At 42.4% G+C, this 24458-nt stretch overlaps 1 pseudogene; it reads right to left on the bottom strand.

The window, feature by feature from the left end:
- Positions 1 to 819: 819 nt before the first annotated feature.
- Positions 820 to 24458, bottom strand: part of LOC141273072 (uncharacterized) — a 41488-nt pseudogene continuing 17849 nt past the window's right edge.

Raw genomic sequence — 24458 nt, 5'->3', positions numbered from 1 at the left:
TTTGAATTTTTATGCCCTCAAATCAGATAATTATACCACACCAAATAGTTAATAACAATCCCCATATGTCTATTTTACATTAGCATAATTTATGACCACCAATTTTTTGTTAGGAAGTTAGAAGGGTTAAAGGTTTATCAGCAATTTTCCATTTTTTGAACAAAATTTCCAAAACCTTTTTTATTTATTTTTTTTTTTTTTTTAGAGACCACGTCACGTTTGAAGTGACTTTGAGGGGCTATAGGACAGAAAATATCCAAAGTGAAACCATTTTAAAAACTTTACCCCTCAAGGTGCTCAAAACCACATTCAAGAAGTATATTAACCCTTTAGATGCATCCTAGGAATTAAAACTGTGAAAGGAAAAAATGACCATTTTACTTTTTCCCACAAAAATGTTGCTTTAGCCCCAAATTTTTCATTTACACAAGGTTAACAGGAGAAAATGGACCCCAAAATTTGATATTCAATTGCTCCTGAGTATACCAATAACCCATATGTGTTGAAAACTACTGTTTGGGCACACAGCAGGGCTCGGAAGGGAAGGAACGCCATTTAACTTTTGAAGTGCAAAATTGGCAGGAATCGTTAGCAGATGCCATGTTGCGTTTGGAGAGCCCTTGATGTGCCTAAACAGTGGAAACGCCCCACAAGTCAATTTTATAATGTTGAGCCATGAAAGCAGAAAAATACACTTTTCCCATAAAAATGTTGCTTTAGCTGCAAATTTTAAATTTCCACAAGGATAACAGGAGAAAATGGACTGTACAATTTGTTGTGCAGTTTCTCCTGAGTGCACAGATACCCCATCTGTGATGGAAAACTGTTTGGGGGCACGGCAGGGCTCAGAAGAGAAGGAGCGCCATTTGAATTTTGGAGTGCAGGATTATCTGGAATAGACAGTGGACACCATTCACGTTTGCAGATTCCCTGATGTGCCAAAACAATGGAAACCCCCAACAAGTGACCACATTTTTTAAACTACACCCCACAAGGAATTTCTCTGAAGGTTTGGTGAGCATCTTGAACCCACAGGTGCTTCACAGAATTTTAAAGCATTGGACCGTGAAAATCAAAAATGTTTATTTCCCAGAAATATTGTTTTAGCCTCAAATTTTTCATTTTCACAAAGGTAACCGGAGAAAATGGACCACATAATTTGATGTGCATATGTGGTCAGAAACACTTGTTTTGGCAAATGGCAGGGCTTGGAAGGGAAGGAGCGCTATTTGAATTTTGGAGTGCAAAATTGTCTGGAATAGACAATTTCTTGTTAACATGAGAATACCCCATATGTGTCAGTACAGTTCTGTTGGGACCCATGGCGAGAATCAGGAGGGAAGGAGTGCTATTTGACTCTTGGAGAACAAATTTTGGTAGAACAGCTCCTGGACTCCATATACAGAGCCCCTAAGTGCCAGAAGAGCAGAATCACCCTCAAGTGACCCCAATTTGGAAATTACACCCCCCTGGGAATTCATCTACAGGTGTAGTGATGATTTTGCTAGCAACAGATGTTGCTAAGTGAAAATGCAAATATGCCATTGTAGGGCCTGTACATTGTACCCCGTAAATTAAGTGGGCTCTCCTCGCTACAGTAATGCCAAACTTCTGGACGCCAACTGCGGTTTAGGCACACTGTGGGGCTCAGGAGAAGGGGGGCATTTAGGTTTGGGAGTGCAGATTTTGCTGGATTTCTTTTGGTGTGAGCCACATCACTTTTCAAGAGCCCTTGTGCTACCAGTAATGTGGACACTCCCTATATTATGGTTAACAGATGATGGACCTGATTGAGGATTTGTTTGTTTGAAGGTTGAGTGGAAGATTTTATTGGTGGCATTTTGGGACACAGAACACTTTGAATCACATTTATCCGATCAGCACTTACATCGGGTTTTCCATCTCAATCTACAAAATATGTGAATCAGATGAAACCCCTGAGGGATCCATTCTCTAATGACGCAGCAGAGCAGGACCGGCTCCAGGTTTTCATGGGCCCCGGGCAAAAGACTCTCAGTGGGCCCCTTCAACACATACCACTATTCATGATGCACGGATACGGCGAAGAAATATATTTATACAACACAGGACCCAGGATGTCCCCTCAGCCTTAACATATGCAAGCACACACGCACACACACGCACGCACACACACACACACACTGTATGCAGACACACAGACATGAGCGCACGCACGGTACGCAGACATGCACACGGTAATGACGCGTAAGACACAGCCGCACAGCGCACTGCGCGTGGCCATGTGCCGGCAATCAAGCAGCGCCGGCAGTCCTGAACAGGTGCCGGGGAAGCGGCCCAGGCCCCGACAGCGAGTGGGCCCCTCTGATGGTCCAGGGTCCCAGCATTTGCCCGGGTACGCCGGCCCTGCAGCAGAGTTACTTTGGACTCTTTGTGGCTTCTATTCTGTGGTATCTGGCTTCTAAGAGGTGCACAAAACTGTGGCGGACCGTGCTTTATACACGACTACATAGACTGGCACTGCCAGATCATAGACCAGACATAGCCCACAGTGTCCCCTGAATCACGTATTTCAGAGATTTACACGGAAACTCCAGTGCAAACGCTTAGCACAGGATAAATGTAAGCCAAGTATTACTGTGATCTTTGGGAGGCAAAATAAACAAATCAGTAGCAGGTCAAGAATTGGTTTTATTCCTTTTTTACGCCGTTCCTCGTGCGGTATAAGTGATTCGATGACTTTATTCTTCGGGTCGCTGCGATTACAGCGATACCAAACTTATATACCGTAGTCTTTTTGTTTGGCTGCTATCACACACTAAAAACCGTTTTTGCATCGCCATATTTGAGAGCTATAATTTTTCCATACTTCTGCCTACAGAGTCATGTAAAGGGCTTGTTGTTTGCGGGACAGGTTGATGTTTTTATTGATACTATTTTCGGGCTCATACCATTGTTTGATCACTTTCTATTTTGATTTTTAGGAGGCAAAATTAATAAAAACCAGCAACTCAGAGATTGTTTTTTTTTTTTAGCTTTTTTTATGCCGTTCACTGTGTGGTGAAAGTGAACGGCATCAGGGTCAGCGCGATTACAGCGAGACCACATTTATATTATTTTTTTATGTTTTGTCGCTTCTACACAATAAAAACCATTTTATTGAAAAAATATTTTTTTTACATTGCTGCATTCAGAGAGCTATAACTTTATTTTTCCACTGATGGAGCTGTATGGCGGCTTGTTTTTTGTGGGACAAGATGACGTTTTCAGTAGTACAATTATTATTTACATTGGTCTTTTTGATTGCATTTTATTCTCAGCGGTATCATGAAAAAATTGTTTTTTTCCATGTTCTTTATTTTTTTTTCTTACAGCGTCCACTGTAGGGGTTAACTAATGTGATAGTTTTATACATTGGGTCGTGCCAGAAGCAGCAAATACCAAATGTGTACTTTTTTGTTTAGTTTTGTTTTTACAAAAAAATGTTTATTTATTGGTGTAATTTTTTTTGCTCTTTATATTGTGTTTTTTATATATATTTTTTCAATCATCGATATGTTCAAATGTGAAATCTTACAAAGATCCATTACATGGGATTAGGGTTTTGAAAACTCCATTAACATATACTGTACTATACTTTATTTCAGTGCTCAATCTGTGCAGAAAATCTGTGAGATCTGCCAGCCGGTTTTGTTTTCTATGTTGTTTACCTTGCACTTTATAAATGCATGATGCATGAATGAAATATCTAAAGCAATGAAAACATAAATGTTTATTGTACCACAGCTAACAATGGCTCAATATATTAAAGTTTTTTTTACAAGTTTTACCATTATATCTTGTTAGATTTATACAATTTGTGAATAGAATTAGGACACATCCACATAGGACTTATATATTACTGTAAAAAAAAACAAAAAAAAAACATCTTGACATTTGTAGGATTTCATTAACTCCATTATGATGGTTTTGCATAATCATGTTTCTTGTCACCCAGCTTTGATTTGCAGGCACTCTGCTCATCAATATGGCTTCTCTCTGTGGAATTCTAATGCTTTGTGAGGTCGCCGTTCTTAAAGAAGCACTCCTATCAATTTTTTTTATCCTTTTAATATATAGGAATTATCATATTATATAACACTGTATACTTACTATTGCTCATTTTGCCTTTCTAACCAGCTAATTCTTCTTTTACATTAGGTCTACGACATCACGTGATTAAAAACTAGCTGAATCCTTCTGAGCTCTATGTATAAACAGGAGGTCAATTTTCCCTGTATGAGCCACTAGTTACTACAAACATCAATGGCGGGGGGGAGGGACAAAGCAGCTAGGTCAGGAGTTGAAGGAGAGGTTGATTTTTGCAGGGACAAGCAACTTCTTGTTTTTACATAGAGCAAAGAAAATAATTAACTGGGTAGAAAGGCAAAACGAGCAATTACAAGGGCACATTGCTATATAATATGGTGATTGCAATATATTAAGAGGATAAAAACTTTGATGGGAGTGCTTCTTTAACAAAGCAATTGTCACTCTACAGCTATTGGGCCTCTCCCGTGTGAACTGGTTCTTCAGATTGCTCTTGGTAGCTATATGGCCTCTCTCCTATGTGAGTTCTATGATGTTTTGAGTTCACTCCTCGTACAAAACGTTTTGTTACACTCCTATCAAGAATAAAGCCAATCTCCTGTGTGAACTCCATAATGTCTTGTGAGGTTGCTCTTTCTAACAAAGCACTTGTCACACTCCGAGCAGCTATAAGGCCTCTCATCTGTGTGAACTCTTCGATGCTTTGTCAGTTCGCGCTTGGCACTAAAAGTTTCGCTACACTGAGCAGCCATTGGGCCTCTCCCCTGTGTGAACTCTATGATGCTTTGTTAGTTCACTCTTGGTACCAAAAGTCTTGCTACATTCTGAGCAGAAATATGATCGAACCCCGATGTGAACTTTATGATGTTTTGTGAGGTCGCCCTTTGTACAAAAAGTCTTGCTACACTCTGAGCAGATGTAAGGCCAATCTCCTGAGTGTACATTTTGATGTTTCTCCAGCCTTTCTTCTGTGAAGAAAGACCTATTACACTCTAAGCAGGAATAAGGCTTATCCATTGTGATTTTTTTATGATGCTCAAGTTCATCTTCGTTTACTAATGACATATCGCAGGAACATGAGTACAGTTTCGAATGACTTCTTTTGTGCACAGAAAGCTCTGATTTGGTCCTAAAAGCTGTCCCACATTTTTGACAGAATGCCATTTTTTCCCCAGTGTGGATTGTTTGATGATCAACAAGATTAGCTTGATTCTTAAAAATCTTTCCACATTCAGAGCATTGAGGTAAATTCTCAGCCATGTGGATGCTCTGATGTACAACAAGGGATGATTTACTAATGTATGTTTTCCCACAAATCCAACAAGAATATGGCTTTTCGCCTGTGTGGATTTTAAGGTGTCTGGCAAGGTGATGTTTATGAGCAAAAGACTTTCCACATTCAACGCACAGATGTGGTCTTTCTCCTGTGTGAACTTTGTGGTGACGAAGGAGATGTGATTTATCCTTGAATGTTTTTCCACATTCGCTGCAAGAGACTAAACAGTCTTTGCTGTGAATTTTCTGATGGTTATGAGGAGCAATGTTACCATCAATACATTTGGTACGTCGGGAACATTTAAAGGGTGTCTCTTTGACGTGATTGTTCTGGTGTTTAATAAGGTTATATTTCTCACTGAAACTTTTACCACATTCAGGACAAGTGAATGGTTTCTCTCCTGTGTGGACCTTCTGATGTCGAGTTAAATCTGCCTTACAAATGAAGGATTTCGGGCATTCAGAGCATGTGTACGGTTTTTTCCCAGTGTGGATAATCTGGTGTCTTAAAAGTTTGGAGTTTTGTTTAAAAGACTTTCCGCATATTAGGCATGAAAACTCTTTCTCCTTCACATTGGTTCTTCGAGGTTTTCCAGTTGTAGCATATTTAGGACAATCTGGGGAAAAAAGAAGAATTTCACTCTTTAGATGTACCATCTACAACATGAAGAGAAACTACTTATTCTTTGAGTTACATGACCTACCAGTGCCAACAAGAATAGGAGATGGAATGAGTAAGAACAACTGCTCTAAACGCCTTAGCAATGTGAATGTGGACATGATGTTTTGTTAACTTATAAAATAAAGCTTGTTGTCTGCTGGACTGGACTTAATGATTTTGTTGGATCATTTAGCGTGCGTGATCTGAAAGTGTAGGGAGCTGATATGGGCTTTTGGTTTGCTTCAGGGCTGTGGAGTCGGAGTTGGAGTCGTGGAATCGGGGTCCATTTTGGTGGAGTCGGAATCGGAGTTGGTATAAAATGAACCGACTCCAACTCCTAAAATATATAATAAATTGGGTACAGTAGTTCAATGCAGTTTGTGGGGAATATTTTTTTTCATAAGAATTTGGGATAGTTATGAAATGTCCTATAAATGTCTGTCCTATTCCTGATCTAAGGGTCTGGACTTTTAGCTGAGATTAATCTGTGCTACAGTAAATTTATCACTTAACTATCTATGAGGGAGGTGGAGTTGGGAGTCTGTGTCATGGAAATTGAGGAGTCGGAGTTGGAGTAAGAGGTTTGGCTTACCGACTCCACAGCCCTGGTTTGCTTGACTTTGGGGGAATTCATGAAGATGCACTGATTGTTTGCCATGAGCAACATCAACAAGTTTTTTTTGGGGGTGAGGAGGAAGAAACACCATTATTACAAATATACTAAAGACAGGTACACTCGGCTCAGCAAAGCAAATTTTTTTTTCTCTATAAGAGAGCCGCTGCCAGTGGGGTCTATTATCTCTGAACAAAACAAATTGCCATTGAAATTCCAAAACTGAAATCCTTATCTGTCAGGGGAGAGTCGATATGCCCCTATACACATTAGTTGGTGTGCCGATCCAGGCAAAAGTAGTGGGTTCGGTTGACTTTAATATAGTGTGTTTTGGGCCCTTAAGCGTATGTTCACATGAAGATTTTGACATGGATTATGAAGTAGATGCACTCCAAAATCAAAAACCTCTTTACTTGCGATTGATTTAAATGGGAAATCTGCATTGCTGTTCACACAGTGATTTTTTTTTTTCTTACAAGGTTTTGAAGACCTTGCTACAAAAACAAATGACATGTTGCTTCCCTTATGTGGACTCCTTGTGGAATCGCCACAAACCTTGACACTGAAGTCTTGGATACAAAATTAAAAAAACCTACATTAAATAAAAACAAAACAAAACTGAATGGGTTTCTGACGTAAATTTCTCTTGAACACAAAGTCTGATTTTTGCACCTCAACTCTGTCTGAACACACCCTAAGATTACGTTCATACAACATTTCTTAGATGTTGGTTTTTGTTCTGAAGCATTTTTTAGTGGCTTTTTGGTTGTTTACTGAGTGCTTGTTAAAGTTGTTTTGACAACTGGTGGCTTTTTTGAGTGTTTTTGTATAATTTTTGGGTCGTCTTTTTTTACATTCAACCATGAAGAAACCACTAGTGTTGGAAAAACACCCAAAAAAAACCCTGGGCATCTTTTGAGCCTTTCCACTGACTTGTATTGTAAAGTATACAGCAACTTCCAAGTGGAAGACACCTGAAGAATGGGCTGGCCACTTCTTTTAGCCGATTTGCAAGTTGTTATTAAATAGAAATGTATATGTTCATTATTTTGAGCATTTTCTGAGCGCTTTTTCAGACAAAATCACCTCAAAAAGACATTGGCCCTGATTCATCAAGACTGGTTCACGCCAGTCTTGATGAGGTGTCATGGTGAAGTCAGACACTCTTGATTCATTAAGAGGCGCAAGTCTCTTAATGAATCAGGCGCATCTGTAAAGTGGTGTTTCTGGTGTAAAAAAACGCCACAGCTCGTCATGAATTAGACGTGTATATACAGTACACATGTATGCATCCCTACATATTGATATACATGTACTGTACATTTATTTGCCATGTATTATATATTTCTGTATACAGAGAGACACTAAAGTGTATCATTTTTTAACACCTCCCAAATAAATGAAAAACGTTAGAACTGCATTTTTATTTTTTGATCACTAAACCTCCTTAAAAATGCAATAAAAAAAAATTGATCAAAATGTCATAAGTAGCCCAAAGTGGTATCAATAGAACCAGGCTCCATTGATGGAAAAACAAAAACCTTAAGGACATCAAAAAAATGGAAACAGACCAAATTTTTTTTTTTTTTTTTTTTTTTTTACAAAACAGGATTTTTTTTCACCACTCAAACCAAAACAAACTATACAAATTTTGTGTCACTGTAATCGTAGTGATCGGGAGAATCATGTTGCCAGGTCATTTTTACCATAGGTTAAAACATAATAAAAAAAAAATAAGGAAGAATTTAATTTTTTTCACCATTTCTTCCCACTTATAATTTTTTTTATTGTTTTTCAGTATATTGTATGCAAAAAAGGATGGGGTCATTCAAAAGTACAACTTATCCCACAAAAAAGCCTATGTATGGTTATGTTGATGGTAGAATAAAAAAAAAAAAAAAAGTTATGACTATTTCAGGAAGGAGAGGGAAAATGCAAAAGTAAAAACTAAAATTGGCTGTAGAGGCAAGGGGTTAAAGGGAAGCAGTCAGCTCATTCATGATGCCCAAAGCAAATGCTATATTTTTCTCTGAAACGCTCCAGATTTTCAGAGGCAATTAATAGATCACTACCACCCTCTAAATAATCTCCAGTGTATTATCCCCACATCCCATGCCCTCTGGTATACCAGTATTTCCATCCCTTTCTTTATATTATTAACTCTGTATCTTCCATTACTCATCCTCACATTTTTCCGTCAAATGTGTAGGAGCAGCTCTATTCTCATCTGCAGTACCTTCAGCTTTCCTGAGCAAGACTGGGTTCCATGATGACTAATTGCCTGCACTAACCACTCACACAGTGTGCACCTACCCCGCCATCTCCAGGAAACCAGCTCAGACCCCACCATGAGCTACATTTATAATGCATTGCACGATGTAAATAGATGCATAATCCTGGGGACACTTGTACAAAATTTGCTTAAAGAAGTTGTCTACTACTTTTCCATTGATGCCCTATCCGTCTAGCTGTGGTGGCCACCACGGGGTACTGCACATCCGCCTCCTATTCAATTCAATGGGAGGCGGATGTGTAGTACCCCCCGGCGGCCACTACAGCTAGCCAGCCAAGCACCGCGAGTACTTCCAGCCGGCAGCCGCCACCGCCGATAACAGCTGATCGGCGGGGTTGTTGGGTGTGGGACACTGGCCAATCAAACATTGATGCCCTATCCTATGGATAGGGCATCAATGGAAAAGTAGTGGACAATTTCTTTAAGTGCCATATTTATTACAGTTTAAGGCTATTAAACATGAGAGACAGGCAAGTCATGCAAGGTACTCAAACTTGCCTGCAGCTCACTTGTGCGACAAAATGTGTATTTTCCACATTTATTTGCTTCATCTTTGTTCGAGCTTCTGAATTCTTTGAAATATACAGCCCGGTCGCACACTACGCACTTCATAAATATCAGTCCTTCTCTCTTGTACAGCTCTCATGCTCTTATGATATTCTTAAAGGGAACCTGTCACCAGAAAAAAACGCTATTAACCTGCAGATGGGGTTAATCGTGTTATTAACCTGCCTGTCACATGCATGTAGTCGAACACTGCGGGGAGAAAATTAACTTGATTCTCCAGACAAGGGGACACCTCCACAGGTCTAGTCACTGCTCTGAGGGCCACTGTAACCATGCCCCCAGCCCTGACTGACAGCCTGCCCCAGTGTCAGTCAGGGCACTGGGCGCCATTACAGCCACTGCTCTGTATACTCAGAGCAATGACTGAACCTGCACCGCCCTCGTGACTGAAATCCGAACACTGCCGGGAGGAATAAAGTTAATTTCTCCCAGCAGCATTTGGCTAAGTGCAGGTGCTGGGCAGGTTAATAATGCTATTAACCCCATATCTGAAGGTTAATAGCGTTTTTTTCTGGTGACAGGTTCCCTTTAAAAACACTCAAATCCATTCACTCCCACCATACAACACAAGACACACTCTAAAAGATCACAGAACCATCTGCTCATTTTGGCTTTTATCCTTCTAGTCGCAGGAGATATTTTCCCTAACCCTGGCCCTCATTGTACTAATACATTTAACTAATTCTCTGCTTCACATAGAAACTCTGCTAATCTCTTTAATGACAATCTACTCTAGATGTCTCAAACACGTTGCCCAGGAGATGTGTTATGATCAGACTATGTGCCTGTAAGGTCAGACACGGCCATTACACAGTACACAGCAGGGGCACATTTATACGATTATCTCAGCACAGGAAAGTTTTTTTAAAAACACATCCAATTGTGGAAGCTATTATTATTCTAACATCTAGTGTTTAAAATTAACTTTGTGGAAAAACCCCTTTAACCTTCTGGCTCTTACTGAAACCTGGATCCAGCAATCGGACACCACCTCGGCTGCTGCTCTCTCCTATAGAGGCCTACAATTTTCACATACCCACAGACATAAGAACAGACAAGGTGGAGGTGTGATTTTCAGGTCATCTATCCCAGTACCCTCCCTTATCTTCCCCTCTTTTGAAGTCCACATAGTCAGACCTTTCTGCCCCTCCTCTCTGTGAGTGGCAGTTGTGTACTGTCTCAGGGCCAGTCCCACTAGTTCTTAGATCACTTTGCAACCTGGTTTCCTTACTTTCTATCCTGTGACATTCCTACTCTTACTATGGGGAGCATTAACATACTTACTGATAATGTCTGTAAAGCGCTGTGGAAATAATGGCGCTATATATGTGAGTAAAATAAATAAATACTGGCCACGAGTCTCCCGACCAGAGTGGGACAGCTGCCTATATTTCTATGAGGCTGTCACGCTTGCTTAGGGAGACGCATGGCCAGTCAGTGCATTGCGATCCGAGATTGGACCAATGATCACAGACATCTGAAAGAGCCCTTAAACCTATGGTATAGGCCCCTGTAACCAACCTCAGAGTTTATGATATGGCCAATTATTTAAAAGAAAAAATGTACCATATCTGACGTTTTCGCTCAATCTCCCAATACCATGGATCCTCTTCCCTCCCTCACTTCCTCAAGTTCATTTTCTCTCTTTGAACCGGTCCCAAACGAGGTTACCAAGCTCCTTGCTTCTTCTCGCCTTACGAGCTGCACCAGTGACCCTAATCCCGCTAACCTCCTCCAGTCCCTCTCTCTGGCTATCACTGCCCACCTAACTAAAATATTTAACCTCACTCTTTCATCTGTCCAGAACCTTGCCCTCCTCCTTCAAACACATCATCATAAACCCTTTACTAAAAAAAATAAAAGAACTGCGCTGTTAACTACAGACCTGGTCTCTAAACTCCTGGAACACTTAGTTTACACTTATCTAATCTGCTATCTTACAGATAACTCTCTTCTTGACCCTTTATAATCTAGTTTCCGCTCTTTACCTTCTACAGAAACTGCCCTTACTAAGGTGAGTGACACTACCACCGCCCCACAGTTTCTATCATTGCCCTGAAACAAATAGTTATCAAGATGCGGCACTGTTGTCACTCACCCTGCTTCTATCACGACACCCTAATGACATACTGTTACAGAGAAACAAGCTGTGGCCAGCAGTGACAAAATGAGTGTGTGAGTGCTGTTCTCACCTCTCCCACAGCCTCCATCACCACAATTCACTGCGGTTATTATCAGAGGGTAGCGATGAAAATCACTGTGGCAAGTGACCGCAAAGCCGCCCCCTGTTGATGTCTTGTTTCATGCAGGATAAAAGAAGAGAGAAGTCAATGCAGAGTCATCCTTATGAGATGTCCCGTTTGCGACTCCTCTCAAATGAAACGTTCACAGGAAGTAAATTTAAGAAAAGACATAGGGATTAGCTGTATAGGGAGGAGAGTGGGTGGTTTTATAACAAAGCAAATGACAAAAGGTGGTTAGGGGTTAAAAATAGATAACTATAAAGGGCATTTCAGGTATCGGGTAACCCCTTTAAATATCTGTTATGCAAAGAAGAAGACTAATATCCCCACAATCCAAAACACTGCAGTCTCCTCTGAGCCAAAACTAATTTAAAATGGACTGAGGCAAAATGGAAAACTGTTGGTCAGATGAATCAAAATGTGAAATTCTTTATGGAAACCATGCCCGCCGTGTCCTACAGACTCAAAGAAAAGGCATCATCCAGCTCATCAGCACACAGTTGAAAAACCTGCATCTCTGATGGTATGGGGTCGCATTAGTGGCTATGGCATGGGCAGCTTACACATTTAAAAAGACATGAAGTCAGGGCTGCCACTAGGAATTTCAGGGCCCCATACTGGCAAAAGTTTCGGGCCCCCCTGAGACTCCACCCCAGTTCCACCTCCATCCCGCCGCCCAATCTTGGAAAAACTCCACTTCTGCACCATGTCCTCACCAATCACACATTAACAGTTCCCATTGAAGACCAGAAGCTTTTGTTTTAGCCAAAAGATTTCCTAAGCCGCTACCAGGACAACCTATTAAACATTTCTTATAATAACGCTGCAAGCGTCCCTCTGTCTGAAGCCTTTATAGACTGCGCATGCGTGACACGCAGTCTGGCTCCAGACTGAAGAACGCATGAAGCCGTCACAGGTAAGAGGAGTGTATGGCACCGGAGATCGCAGTATGTGTAGACACTGAACGCATACTGCGATCTCCGGCGCCATACTTAGATACTTACCTGACTGTGAGGAGCGTTGCCGCGGCGCCTCTCTCTTCGCCGGAGACCGGGGCAGGAGTGAGGCGTCGGATCTGCGCATGCGCATAGCGCTATCCGGCGCCATTTTACTGAAGACACATTTGCAGTGTCTTCAGCAAAATGGCGCCGGACAGCGCGGTGCTCTGGCGCAGCGCTCCTCCCCGGCCTCCGGCAGAACAGGACGCAGCAGCGCTGGAGCACAGAGAAGAAAGGTGAGTATAAGTGTTTATTTTTTTTGGATGTGTGTACAGTGTGAAAGGGATGCGGGGGCTACACATACCAGGATTGGGGTGAGGGGTACCACACATACCGGGATTGGGGGGGAATGAGGGGTGCCACGCATACCGGGATTCGGATGAGGGGGGCCACGCACACCGGGATTTGGATGAGGGGGGCCATGCATACCAGGATAAGGAATACCACACATACCAGGATAGGGATGGGGTACCACGCATACCAGGATAGGGATGAGGTATGGGATACCATGCATACCAGGATTGGGGTGAGGGGTACCACGCATACCAGGATTGGGGTGAGGGGTACCACACATACCAGGATTGGGGTGAGGGGTATCACACATACCAGGATTGGGGTGAGGGGTACCACACATACCAGGATTGGGGTGAGGGGTACCACACATACCAGGATTGGGGTGAGGGGTACCACACATACCAGGATTGGGGTGAGGGGTACCACACATACCAGTATAGGATGGTGGGGACAGGAGGGGGGCAGCACATACCAGCATGGGAGACCATATACCAATAAAAATGCTCGCCACCCAGGAGTAGAACGGGTTCAATAGCTAGTTTCTTATAATACCCAATACTCTTAAGTATATTTTTCTTTAAGAGAATGTGTCACATACATGGTTTAAAAATGACCAATAATACCACGTAGAAGAGTCAATTACTGCAACACCATTACCAGACCACATATTACCACCACATAGTGATTGAATAATACCAATAATGGGCCAAGTGTTTTCTATTGGTGAAGGGTCTGGACTGCAGGCCGAACTCCTCTTCTGCAAAGCTATGCTGTTGTGGTGAATTAAATAAGTGGCTCAGCATTGTCTTGCTGAAATAGGCAAGGCCTTTCCTGATCTAGGCTTTGGCTGGATGAGAGCATTAATTGTTTATTTTACTTATATAACGCCATCATATTCCACAGCACTTGACATGGGAGGAGAGATGAGACATGACATGGGGGGCATAGATGAGACAAGACATGGTGGGAGAGCGGAGAGACATGGGGGGGGGGAGCGGAGAGACATGGGGGGGGGGGGAGCGGAGAGACATGGGGGGGGGGGGAGAGCGGAGAGACATGGGGGGGGGGGGAGAGCGGAGAGACATGGTGGGGGGGGGAGCGGAGAGACATGGGGCGGGGGAGCGGAGAGACATGGGGCGGGGGAGCGGAGAGACATGGGGCGGGGGAGCGGAGAGACATGGGGCGGGGGAGCGGAGAGACATGGGGGGGGGGGAGAGCGGAGAGACATGGGGGGGGAGAGACATGGGGGGGAGAGCGGAGAGACATGAGGGGAGAGTGGAGAGACATGCATTTTATTTTTTAGGATACTGTTTTCAGTGGGGAGGGGGTCCTGTTACTGTGCAGGGCGACACTTGTCACTTTTTTTTGTCATCTGGTGTAGTGTAGAAGTTGGGGGAAAAGTGGAGAATATGCTCTAGATAACGGTGTTATTTTCTGCAGCGATGACTCCTGGCTGGAAGAAATGGTGGTGGTCTGTGCTGGATGAACAAGAAAAGCTAAGCTGAAGGACTTCAACTAGAGATGTCGCCGGTGAGTCAGTGTGTTACCTGTGCACTGACACTATACACTACATACTACATACATGGCTACTGTGTATAATATCACTGGCAATCACTGCATTACCTGTACACTAAATACAGAGCTCCTTTGTATAATGTCACTGGTGATCCCTGTATTACCTGTACACTGACACTATACACAGAGCTCCTGTGTATAATGTCACTGGTGATCACTGCATTACCTGTACACTTACACTATACACTGTATATTATGTGCAGAGCTCTGGTGTTTAAAAGGCACCTATGGTAATATTAGCATTCTGTTTTTTTTATTAATGATCAGTATTGTAGTAGTCAGTCACTATGTCATGATAATATGTGGTCCGGCGGTATTTGTTCCTAGTATGTGACATTATTTGGTCACTATGTGGTGGTAATATGTGGTATGGTCATGATGCGACTATATTTGTCCTTTGTAGGTGGTACTATTCGATCACTATGCAGTGGTAATATGTGGTCTAGTCATGGTCTGGCAGTATTTGTTCCTTGTATGTGGTATTATTCGGTCACTATGTGGTGGTAATATATGGTCTGGTTATGGAGTGGCGATATTCCTTGTATGTGGTATTATGTGGTATAGAAAGATGCCTGCATTCTCTTTTGTGTGAATACACAATTTTAATCTTAGCTTCATGTACCTTGGAAAATAAAATGAACTTTTTTGGACTTCATCTGTGAGCTGGATTTTTCTGCTTTCTCTATTGGAGTTTGAATGAGCATCTCAAGCTTGAAACAAAGTTGTTTACCTACAATTTTGGAAAGGTGCCAATAATTTTGTCTGGACCATTTCTGGATTTTTGTGTGAAATCATGTACAATTTGCCTTTTTTTCCTCTGTTTTTTTTCGTTTTATTCTAATACACACAGATTTTCTTGGAAAAATACTTCAAGGGTGCCAACACCTCCGGCCATGACTTTATGTGTGCGTGAGGCCGGACAAAACGTTCGCACTGATCAGCTGGAAAGAACATATTGGAACCAAATACAAGTGCTTCTGAGTAAGCCTGAACACAGATAGGGGGAATGCAAGGGAAGAGGTTGTTCCCGAACCTGTTAAAATTAAAACTACTACAGGTCGTATCTAGGGAGTACAACTAAGCTGTAAAGCCTGGGGATGGTGTTCTAGTGGAGGCTAAAACTCATTGCTGCTTTATTTTTTAAAAAGAAATGTATTTGCAAACATTAATAAATGTTTAATTTCCAATTTAATTGCTTAACTTTATATCTTCAGACAATGCCTTTAAATAAAACATAAATCATAATTTGAATCATAATTAAATACTTGCTTTTTTCTGGTGACGTGGAGGGTCGGTGATCCTCCAGCATGATGTCCTTGTACAGGTCCTTGTGTTCTTCAATGTACACCCACTCCTCCATGGAGAAATGGACAGTGACATCCTGACATCTTATAGGAACCTGACACACAATGATACAGTCATCATCCAGACACATTAACCCTTGTGTTAGTGTATAATGTCCCAGTATTCCCAGCAGCGCTCACCTCTCCAGTGAGCAGCTCAATGATCTTGTTGGTGAGGTCCAGGATCTTCTGCTCCTTGTTTTTGTCATATATTAAGTGAAGTTGAGTATTAGCAATGGACCTTAATTTTTTTTTTCTTTTTCCTGATATTCGGTGGCGGATGCTTGATTTCAACGTTTTACTGTCGTTCTCCAATATTAGATATTGCTGTGCATTGTGAGGGGAAAAAAGGTGTTAATTTGTTATGCAGCATGTGCACCCGTAAAAAACTGACACACAGATGGCATAAGGATTGCATATGGATGACAATACAGATAAAAAAAAAAGTCCTCTTCTAAACAAAATTGCTGTTCAATAAAAGTAATCCCACTGTTATTTAGACCAAGTTGACAGCAATAAACATCTTTGTTCATATTTTCAGTCATTACAAAAAGCCATAAAGCATGAACAGTTTGGACTAAAGGAACCCACAGATGGTACACTGGGCCCAATGAGAATGGCTAGATTTACTGGTTCCATAAATCAGAGCTACTAAAGTTGGAGATAAAGTCCCTTATAAATCTTATAGCTAGATATAATTGTAACTATGTTCTAACCACTATGCCTCACCTCCCCTGTGATCTCAGCAAAGAAGTCCAAGGTGAGATTTAACATCAGCTCCCTCAGGTGAGTCCTAGTCTTGTTCACCTGTAAGCCACGTGCGACTCTGACACTGTCCACCATAATGACGTCCTTGTACAGATCCTTGTGTCCTTCTATGTACTCCCACTCCTCCATGGAGAAATGGACAGTGACATCCTGACATCTTATAGGAACCTGACACACAATGATACAGTCATCATCCAGACACATTGACTCTTGTGTTACTGTACAATGTCCCAGTATTCCCAGCAGCGCTCACCTCTCCACTCAGCAGATCAGTGATCTTGTTAGTAAATTCTAGGATCTCCTGATTATTGTTTGCTTCATTTAAGGACAAGTGAAGAGACTCCTTTATGATAGACTTCTGGGTCTTCTTCCTTTCTGAAGATGCAGGATGATGACTGCTGAAGGTCACACACTTACCATATGTTTTCTTAGCTATTGTAGAATCCTGTGTAGAGAGAAAGACATGATCATTATCTATATAAATCCTCAAAAACACATTTTGTCATGTCCCTGTTTTAGTAATAAATGAGTGAGGTCAGATACAGTAACATAAAAATTAAGTACCGTATTTTTCAGACTATAAGATGCACCCCAAATTTAGAGGAGGAAAACAGGAAAAAAATAAATGTGAAAATGGGTTCCATCTTATAGTTCAAATTTAGGTTACCAAGAGGTGGCGGAGCGGAGTCACAGGAGGGAAGAGCAGGGTCTCCGCTGCAGGATTGAGCTGAGATCTAAATCTGCGCATGCACTGTCACTAGCGCCATTCTCCTGAAACCCACCATCGGGAGATCAATGTGTGCAGCTGGGACTCTGCTCCTGCCTTGCACTGCCGACTCTTTCCTGAAGCCCACCACCGGGAGATCAATGGCTCCTGCCTCGCACCGCCGGGACACCCCCTCCTCCTCCCAGCTCAGCCCGCAGCATCTAGTTAATATCAAAAATAGGATATAGGAATTAATTATAAATCTAATTCCAATGGAGATCCCAACATTAATTCATTTTTACAACATGATCCCATTTAACTCTGTCGATGCTCAAATTTTTACATTTAATTTCATCTTTTATTGCACACACAAAGGCAGAAGTACAAACAATTAAAAACGTAACCCCTAAAACTCATAAGAAATCAGGCAGTGTGGTCCAAGATAAGTCTATGTTATAAATATTATTCAGGTTCTATTGAAACTTAGTAATATGAACATACTTATATATGCTGCCTAACTTTGGTGCTGGGTTGTTCCTTTTTTATGTGATTTGTCCTAAGTGTTTAATAAAATATTTTGCTAAACTTTTGCCAAAAAACTCCTGGTTTTTCGTTTTTGCATACAGATCAGCTTTAAGGAGTGGCACAAATTTCCACTTTCCCTGTATTTGGGATCTTACCTTGGTTAGAGTGGTTTTGTTACAATGTACCTAATGAATATATGGATATTTTTCTGTGTTATTCACAGCAGATTCAAAGGGTAATATGGACTTTAGGGCTCGCGATGAGGCGTTGCTCCTAAAATTAAATGAAGGGTTTAAGGATGACTTTGGCTCCATGACTGATGCCAGTGACAAAGGTTTGCAGGAAACGGTGGTGAGACTTAAGATCCTTTTAAATAAAAGGATTAAAACATGGTGGAACCGTGCATTCCCCGAGAAGTACATTCAAAGAGGATTGATTCCCCGTGGATTAAGGGTACAAGTGTTTCCATCCTTCCCGTTGGAAGATGATACCTTTAAGGCCAAATGGGAGGATTTGGAGGATTTATGCTCAAAAGGGTTCATGGAATTACTATGCAATTTTAATCAAACTACATTGAACAATCTAGAGAAAGAGAAGAACTACAGGATACCCTTAAAAAGGGAATAACCAACTGATGCATTGAGGAAACTTAGTGAAGAACTGGACCATGATTTCCAGATATGGGAGAAAGAAATTGTATCCACCAAAACAAAGAAGTTCCAGAGAGATCTTAATGACAGGGCGACCGGTCGGGTTTATAAGTGGAAAACGAATACCAATCGTTCACGGCCTACTTATCATACCGGATCCAGATCTCGCTCTAGGTCCGGATCTGTTGTATCCCTTACATCTGGGGATGAAATTCAAACTAAGACAAATATGGAAGGAAATGACGATCTATAGATGCAATAAAACCAGATTGGCCGCTAAACGAAAGAATTTGACATGTAATCAACAGGATAAAAAAATTAAGACAAATCTACAGGTAATTAGTCATCTCATAACCTTACCCAAGCCCAATATGAAGTATTGAGTAGAGGTTTGTCCTTTGCACCAACTAACCCATTTCATCTGTTTACAGCTATGAAAGATCTTTATATCTTCTCCCGCAAACTCATTATGAAAAAACTGCATAACCGTGGTACATAGGATTTTAGTTTGGACAGTGCAGCTGAGCGGGAAGCTCTCTCCATTCTGGAGGAACTATTACAGGATCAGAGTGTTGAGAAACAAGGCATGTTTCCTCGGAATGTTGTACCTAGATCGACGAGGTTTCCCCGCTTGTCCTTATGCCCAGCTGTTGAGATCTTCACTAAATTAGTGTTGGATGATTTCAGGGAAATTTCTACACAAAGGACACAGCAATCTTAATTATAGACAAAGACAAGCCCTTAGAGAACTACAGGCACTTGATTATGTAGTTTTCAAGGCTGCAGACAAGGGGGGGAAACATCGTCGTCTGGCCAATAAACAAATACGAAAAGGAGGCTCTCAGACAACTGAGAGATAGTTTTTTCATAGGTATTTCTATCGTTCTCACCTCTTGCTTCTTACTCGGCTCAGCTGCACTCCATACTTTGTGGGGCTTTGGATCAGGGTATAATCACAAAACAAATTTTTGAAGGACTGATGACTAAATATCCAAAAGTCCTAACTTTCTACATCCTTCCGAAAATCCACAAAGATCCCGTCGACCCTCCTGGCCGTCCGATCGTGTCAGGAATTGATGGCTTGTGCGAACCAGTGTGTAAGTTCATAGATTACTACTTGAAACCTATGGTGGAAACCTTGCAATCTTTTGTGAAGGACACGACGGACGTGCTAAGAAGGGTGGACGGGATCTTTGTGGAATCAGATATGATATTGGTTACCGTGGATATAGAATCTCTCTACACTTGCATTGATCATGAGGATGGTCTTGATGCTGTCTGCTTCTTCCTGGGGAGTTCAAACTCGGACAGCCAATTGGGTGATTTGGTCCTTGAGTTGCTCCAGTTCATATTAACACAATTTTTTGTATTTAAGGATGTTTTTTACTTGCAGAAACTCTGCACTGCCATGGGGGCGGCCTGTGCGCCCGCATACGCAAACCTTTTCCTGGGTTTCTGGGAGAGGTGTTTGTTTGGTGGTGCGGGGGCGCAGGCTGCCGACAATGTGCAGTGTTGGCTGCGGTATATTGATGATCTTTTTATTATTTGACAGGGTATTGCCTATGAACTGGAGCGATTCATGGACCTACTCAATGATAACCCTTTTAATATTAAACTGACCTTTCAATATAGTGTGAAAAAAAATTTATTTTCTGGATATTTCACTTGAGGTGGATGAACAGGGATGCATTCAAACTGATGTCTACCGCAAGTCTACATCAGTGAATGCATTATTACATGCTGATTCAGCACATAATGCTTCTACGGTCAGGGCTGTCCCAGTTGGTCAATTCCTCAGGATGAGGCGGATATGCTCCTCAGAGGCGAGATTTGAGGATCAGGCCATAGATCTTACCCCGACGCTTTGTAGAGAGAGGCTATAGTAAGCGATGTGTGAAACAAGGGTATAGGAGAGCAAGGCCCACCCCACGTAACAAGTTGTTGAGCTCCACAATAAAACCAAAAGGAGGACTTTGGACCACTGAGATTCATTTCCACTTATAATCAGGATTGGTCGCTCATGAGAACCATCTTGCAACGGCACTGGCCGGTCCTATTGACAGAACCATCTTTGGCTCCCCATATCTCAACATCCCCTCTTATGACTTCAAGAAGATGTAAAAATATCAAAGATATTTTAGTCAAAAGTCACTATGTCCCGCCAAAGCCTAATCCATTTGGATCAAGAGGACCAATAAAGGGGTGTTTTCCGTGCGGTCACTGTGTGGCATGCACCAATGTCTCTCGCAGCACTGATTTCTCTAATGCCTCTGGAAGTCGCCACTATAAAATTAATGAATATAGCTCATGTGGGACCTCAAATGTGGTATATTACGCAACTTGTGGCTGTGGAAAAATATATGTTGGATTGACATCTAGAGAACTGCGAGTGAGGATTAGAGAGCATGTGAGAGACATTGGTGCAGCAAGGACAGTGGCCGACGTTTCTCTATTAAAAACGATATCACGCCATTTTAGGCAACATCATGGTAGCAGCCCCAAAACCTTCATGGTGCGGGGAATTGAAGTTATCCATTGTGGTATTCGAGGAGGAAACATAAAAAAGCTTCTAGCCCAGAAAGAGGCTAAATGGATAGTAGAATTGGGAACTGTGACCCCTAATGGCCTTAATGAGACTTTAAGTTTCGCCCCGTTTCTGTGAACATACAGTAACCCTTTGGCATTTTTAACTAATTTTAATTATATATTTTTTATTTTCTACTGTCCCTTGTCTCTTTTATCTTCTTTTTTCCTTCCATAGCCATATCAATAATCACATGGTATGAATCAAATTCATCTTTCAACACATGAATTTACATCATTTGGACTGGACCTAATAATGTTATTAATATGAATGTATATTTTTTGTCATCTGTATATATTAGATACTGTCATAAACATTCTTTAAATGGTGTGCGCGTGCATGCTGCGCTGTCTGATGTCCCCGCTCTGCCCCCGACATCTCCATGGAGCCTGCGTGTTGTCTGGGAGCCATGGCAACTTACCCTGGTTTTACTGACCTGCGCGGGTTACCTTGATGGCTGTGGGTGGTGCGGCTGACGTGCACGGCGCAGTGCGCCGATATACCATGATATGATTGGTCCATTGTGACCATGTGACCGCAGGTCCTGACCACATTTAAACAGGCATGGAAGGTCCTTTTCTGCATTCCCCCGAGGAAGCTGTCAAATACACCACGCGAAACGCGCGTTGGGGATTTTTCTTGTTGGGCTGCTACTTTCAGCAATGGGTAAGAGTGCAATATTATGACTTAGTGCATCTTTCTATAGGTTGATGTGCTGACACGACTGTTATACCATTTTGCACAGACAATGAACTTATTATTGGATTTGATTGTCGTGTGCAGCACTTAAACAATTATCCCATGTGGGAATAAGCACTGCTGCACTTTTTCCATTGTGGTTTTTACCTTCTAATAGTAGTAATATGAACATATTTATATATGCTGCCTAACTTTGGTGCCGGGTTGTTCCTTTTTAATGTGATTTGCCCTAAGTGTTTAATAAAATATTTTGCTAAACTTTTACCAAAAAACTCCTGGTTTTTCGTTTTTGCATACACATGAAACTTAACAATAAGTAATGTCTATACCCAATGCATAGTCAGTACATCATTAATACAGTTTCGGTGTTTATTAGTGTTGAGCGAGTATGTTCTGTTAACCCTTTCGGCGAGTATGCTCGGGCTGAGCACCGAGTAGTTACAGCTGCTCGGTGATATGTTTGAATCACTCCCGACTGTTTGACAGCTTTATTATGTGAGGAATGCAAAAGAAACAATCATTCCTCACATGTAATAAAGCTGTCAAACAGTCGCAAATCATGCACACGGGAGTGATTTAAACATATTATTATTATTATTATTATTTATTATTATAGCGCCATTTATTCCATGGCGCTTTACATGTGATAGGGATATACATAACAAAAGCATTTACATAATCTTAACAAAACGAGTCAGCGACTGGTACAGGAGGAGCGAGGACCCTGCCCGCGAGGGCTCACAGTCTACGAGGGATGGGTGAGGATACAGTAGGTGAGGGTAGAGCTGGTCGTGCAGTAGTGTTTACTGCAGGTTGTAGGCTTGTCGGAAGAGGTGGGTCTTCAGGTTCCTTTTGAAGGTTTCCACGGTCGGCGAGAGTCTGATATGTTGGGGTAGAGAGTTCCAGAGTAGGGGGGATGCACGGGAGAAATCTTGTAAGCGATTGTGGGAAGAGGAGATAAGAGGGGAGTAGAGAAGGAGATCTTGTGAGGATCGGAGGTTGCGTGCAGGTAAGTACCGGGAGACTAGGTCACAGATGTATGGGGGAGACAGGTTGTGGATGGCTTTGTATGCCATGGTTAGAGTTTTGAACTGAATTCTCTGGGCAATAGGGAGCCAGTGAAGGGATTGACAGAGAGGAGAGGCCGGGGAATAGCGGGGGGACAGGTGGATTAGTCGAGCAGCAGAGTTTAGGATAGATTGGAGAGGTGCAAGAGAGTTGGAAGGGAGGCCACGGAGCAGGAGGTTGCAGTAGTCGAGGCGGGATATGATGAGGGCATGCACTAGTGTTTTTGCAGAGTCTTTGCTGAGGAATGCACGGATCCGGGAGATGTTTTTGAGTTGGAGTCGGCAGGAGGTGGAAAGGGCTTGAATATGTGGCTTGAAGGAGAGATCAGAGTCCAGGGTTACCCCAAGGCAGCGAGCTTGTGGGACTGGGGAGAGTGAACAGCCATTGACGTTGATGGATAGGTCGGATGGGGGATGTGAATGAGAGGGTGGAAAGATGATGAACTCTGTTTTATCCATGTTGAGTTTTAGAAACCTGTCGGAGAAGAAGGATGAGATGGCGGACAGACATTGTGGGATTCTGGTTAGTAGGGAGGAGATATCGGGTCCAGAGAGGTAGATCTGTGTGTCGTCAGCATAGAGGTGATACTGAAAGCCGTGAGACTCTATGAGCTGTCCCAGGCCGAAGGTGTAGATGGAGAAGAGCAGGGGCCCTAGAACTGAACCTTGGGGGACACCGACAGATAGGGGGCGAGATGAGGAGGTGGTGCGTGAGTGGGAGACGCTGAATGTCCTGTCTGTTAAGTATGAGGAGATCCAAGATAGAGCCAAGTCCGTGATGCCAAGAGATGAGAGAATCTGGAGTAAGAGGGAATGGTCCACTGTGTCAAAGGCAGATGACAGGTCCAGAAGGAGGAGGATGGAGTAGTGTCGCTTGGATTTGGCATTTAGTAGGTCGTTGGTGACTTTGGTCAGGGCAGTTTCAGTCGAGTGATGCGGTCGGAAGCCAGATTGTAGACGGTCGAAGAGGGAGCAGGAGGAGAGGTGGGAGGACAGTTCAAGGTGGACATGTTGTTCTAGAAGTTTTGAGGCAAAGGGGAGAAGTGATATGGGGCGGTAGCTGGTCAGAGAGGAAGGGTCAAGGGAGGGCTTTTTGAGGATGGGTGTGATTGCGGCATGTTTGAAACATGAGGGGAAGACTCCGGTTGTTAGTGATAGATTGAAGAGGTGGGTTAGGGTTGGGATGAAGACTGAGGTGAGGTTAGTGATGAGGTGGGATGGGATTGGGTCAAGTTCGCAGGTGGTGAGGTGTGATTTGGAGAGTAAAGAGGAGACTTGACCTTCTGTAATGGTGGAGAAGTGGGGTTTGGAGGAGGATGGTTGAGTAGATATGAGGAGGGGTTGTGTGGACTTTAGGCCAAAGTTTTGTCTGATGGTGTCAATCTTCTGTTTGAAGAATGAGGCAAAGTCGTCGGCTGAGATGAGAGAAGAGGGAGGAGGTGCTGGGGGACGAAGGAGAGAGTTGAAAGTGTTAAATAGCTGTTTAGGGTTGTCAGATAGGGAGGATATGAGAGATGAGAAGTAGGTTT

The sequence above is a fragment of the Phyllobates terribilis genome, unplaced genomic scaffold (genome assembly GCF_046119375.1).
Source record: "Phyllobates terribilis strain yellow unplaced genomic scaffold, ASM4611937v1 Scaffold_5__5_contigs__length_657084704, whole genome shotgun sequence".
Classification (NCBI taxonomy): Eukaryota; Metazoa; Chordata; class Amphibia; order Anura; family Dendrobatidae; genus Phyllobates; species Phyllobates terribilis.
This window is presented reverse-complemented; position numbering and strand designations above follow the sequence as displayed.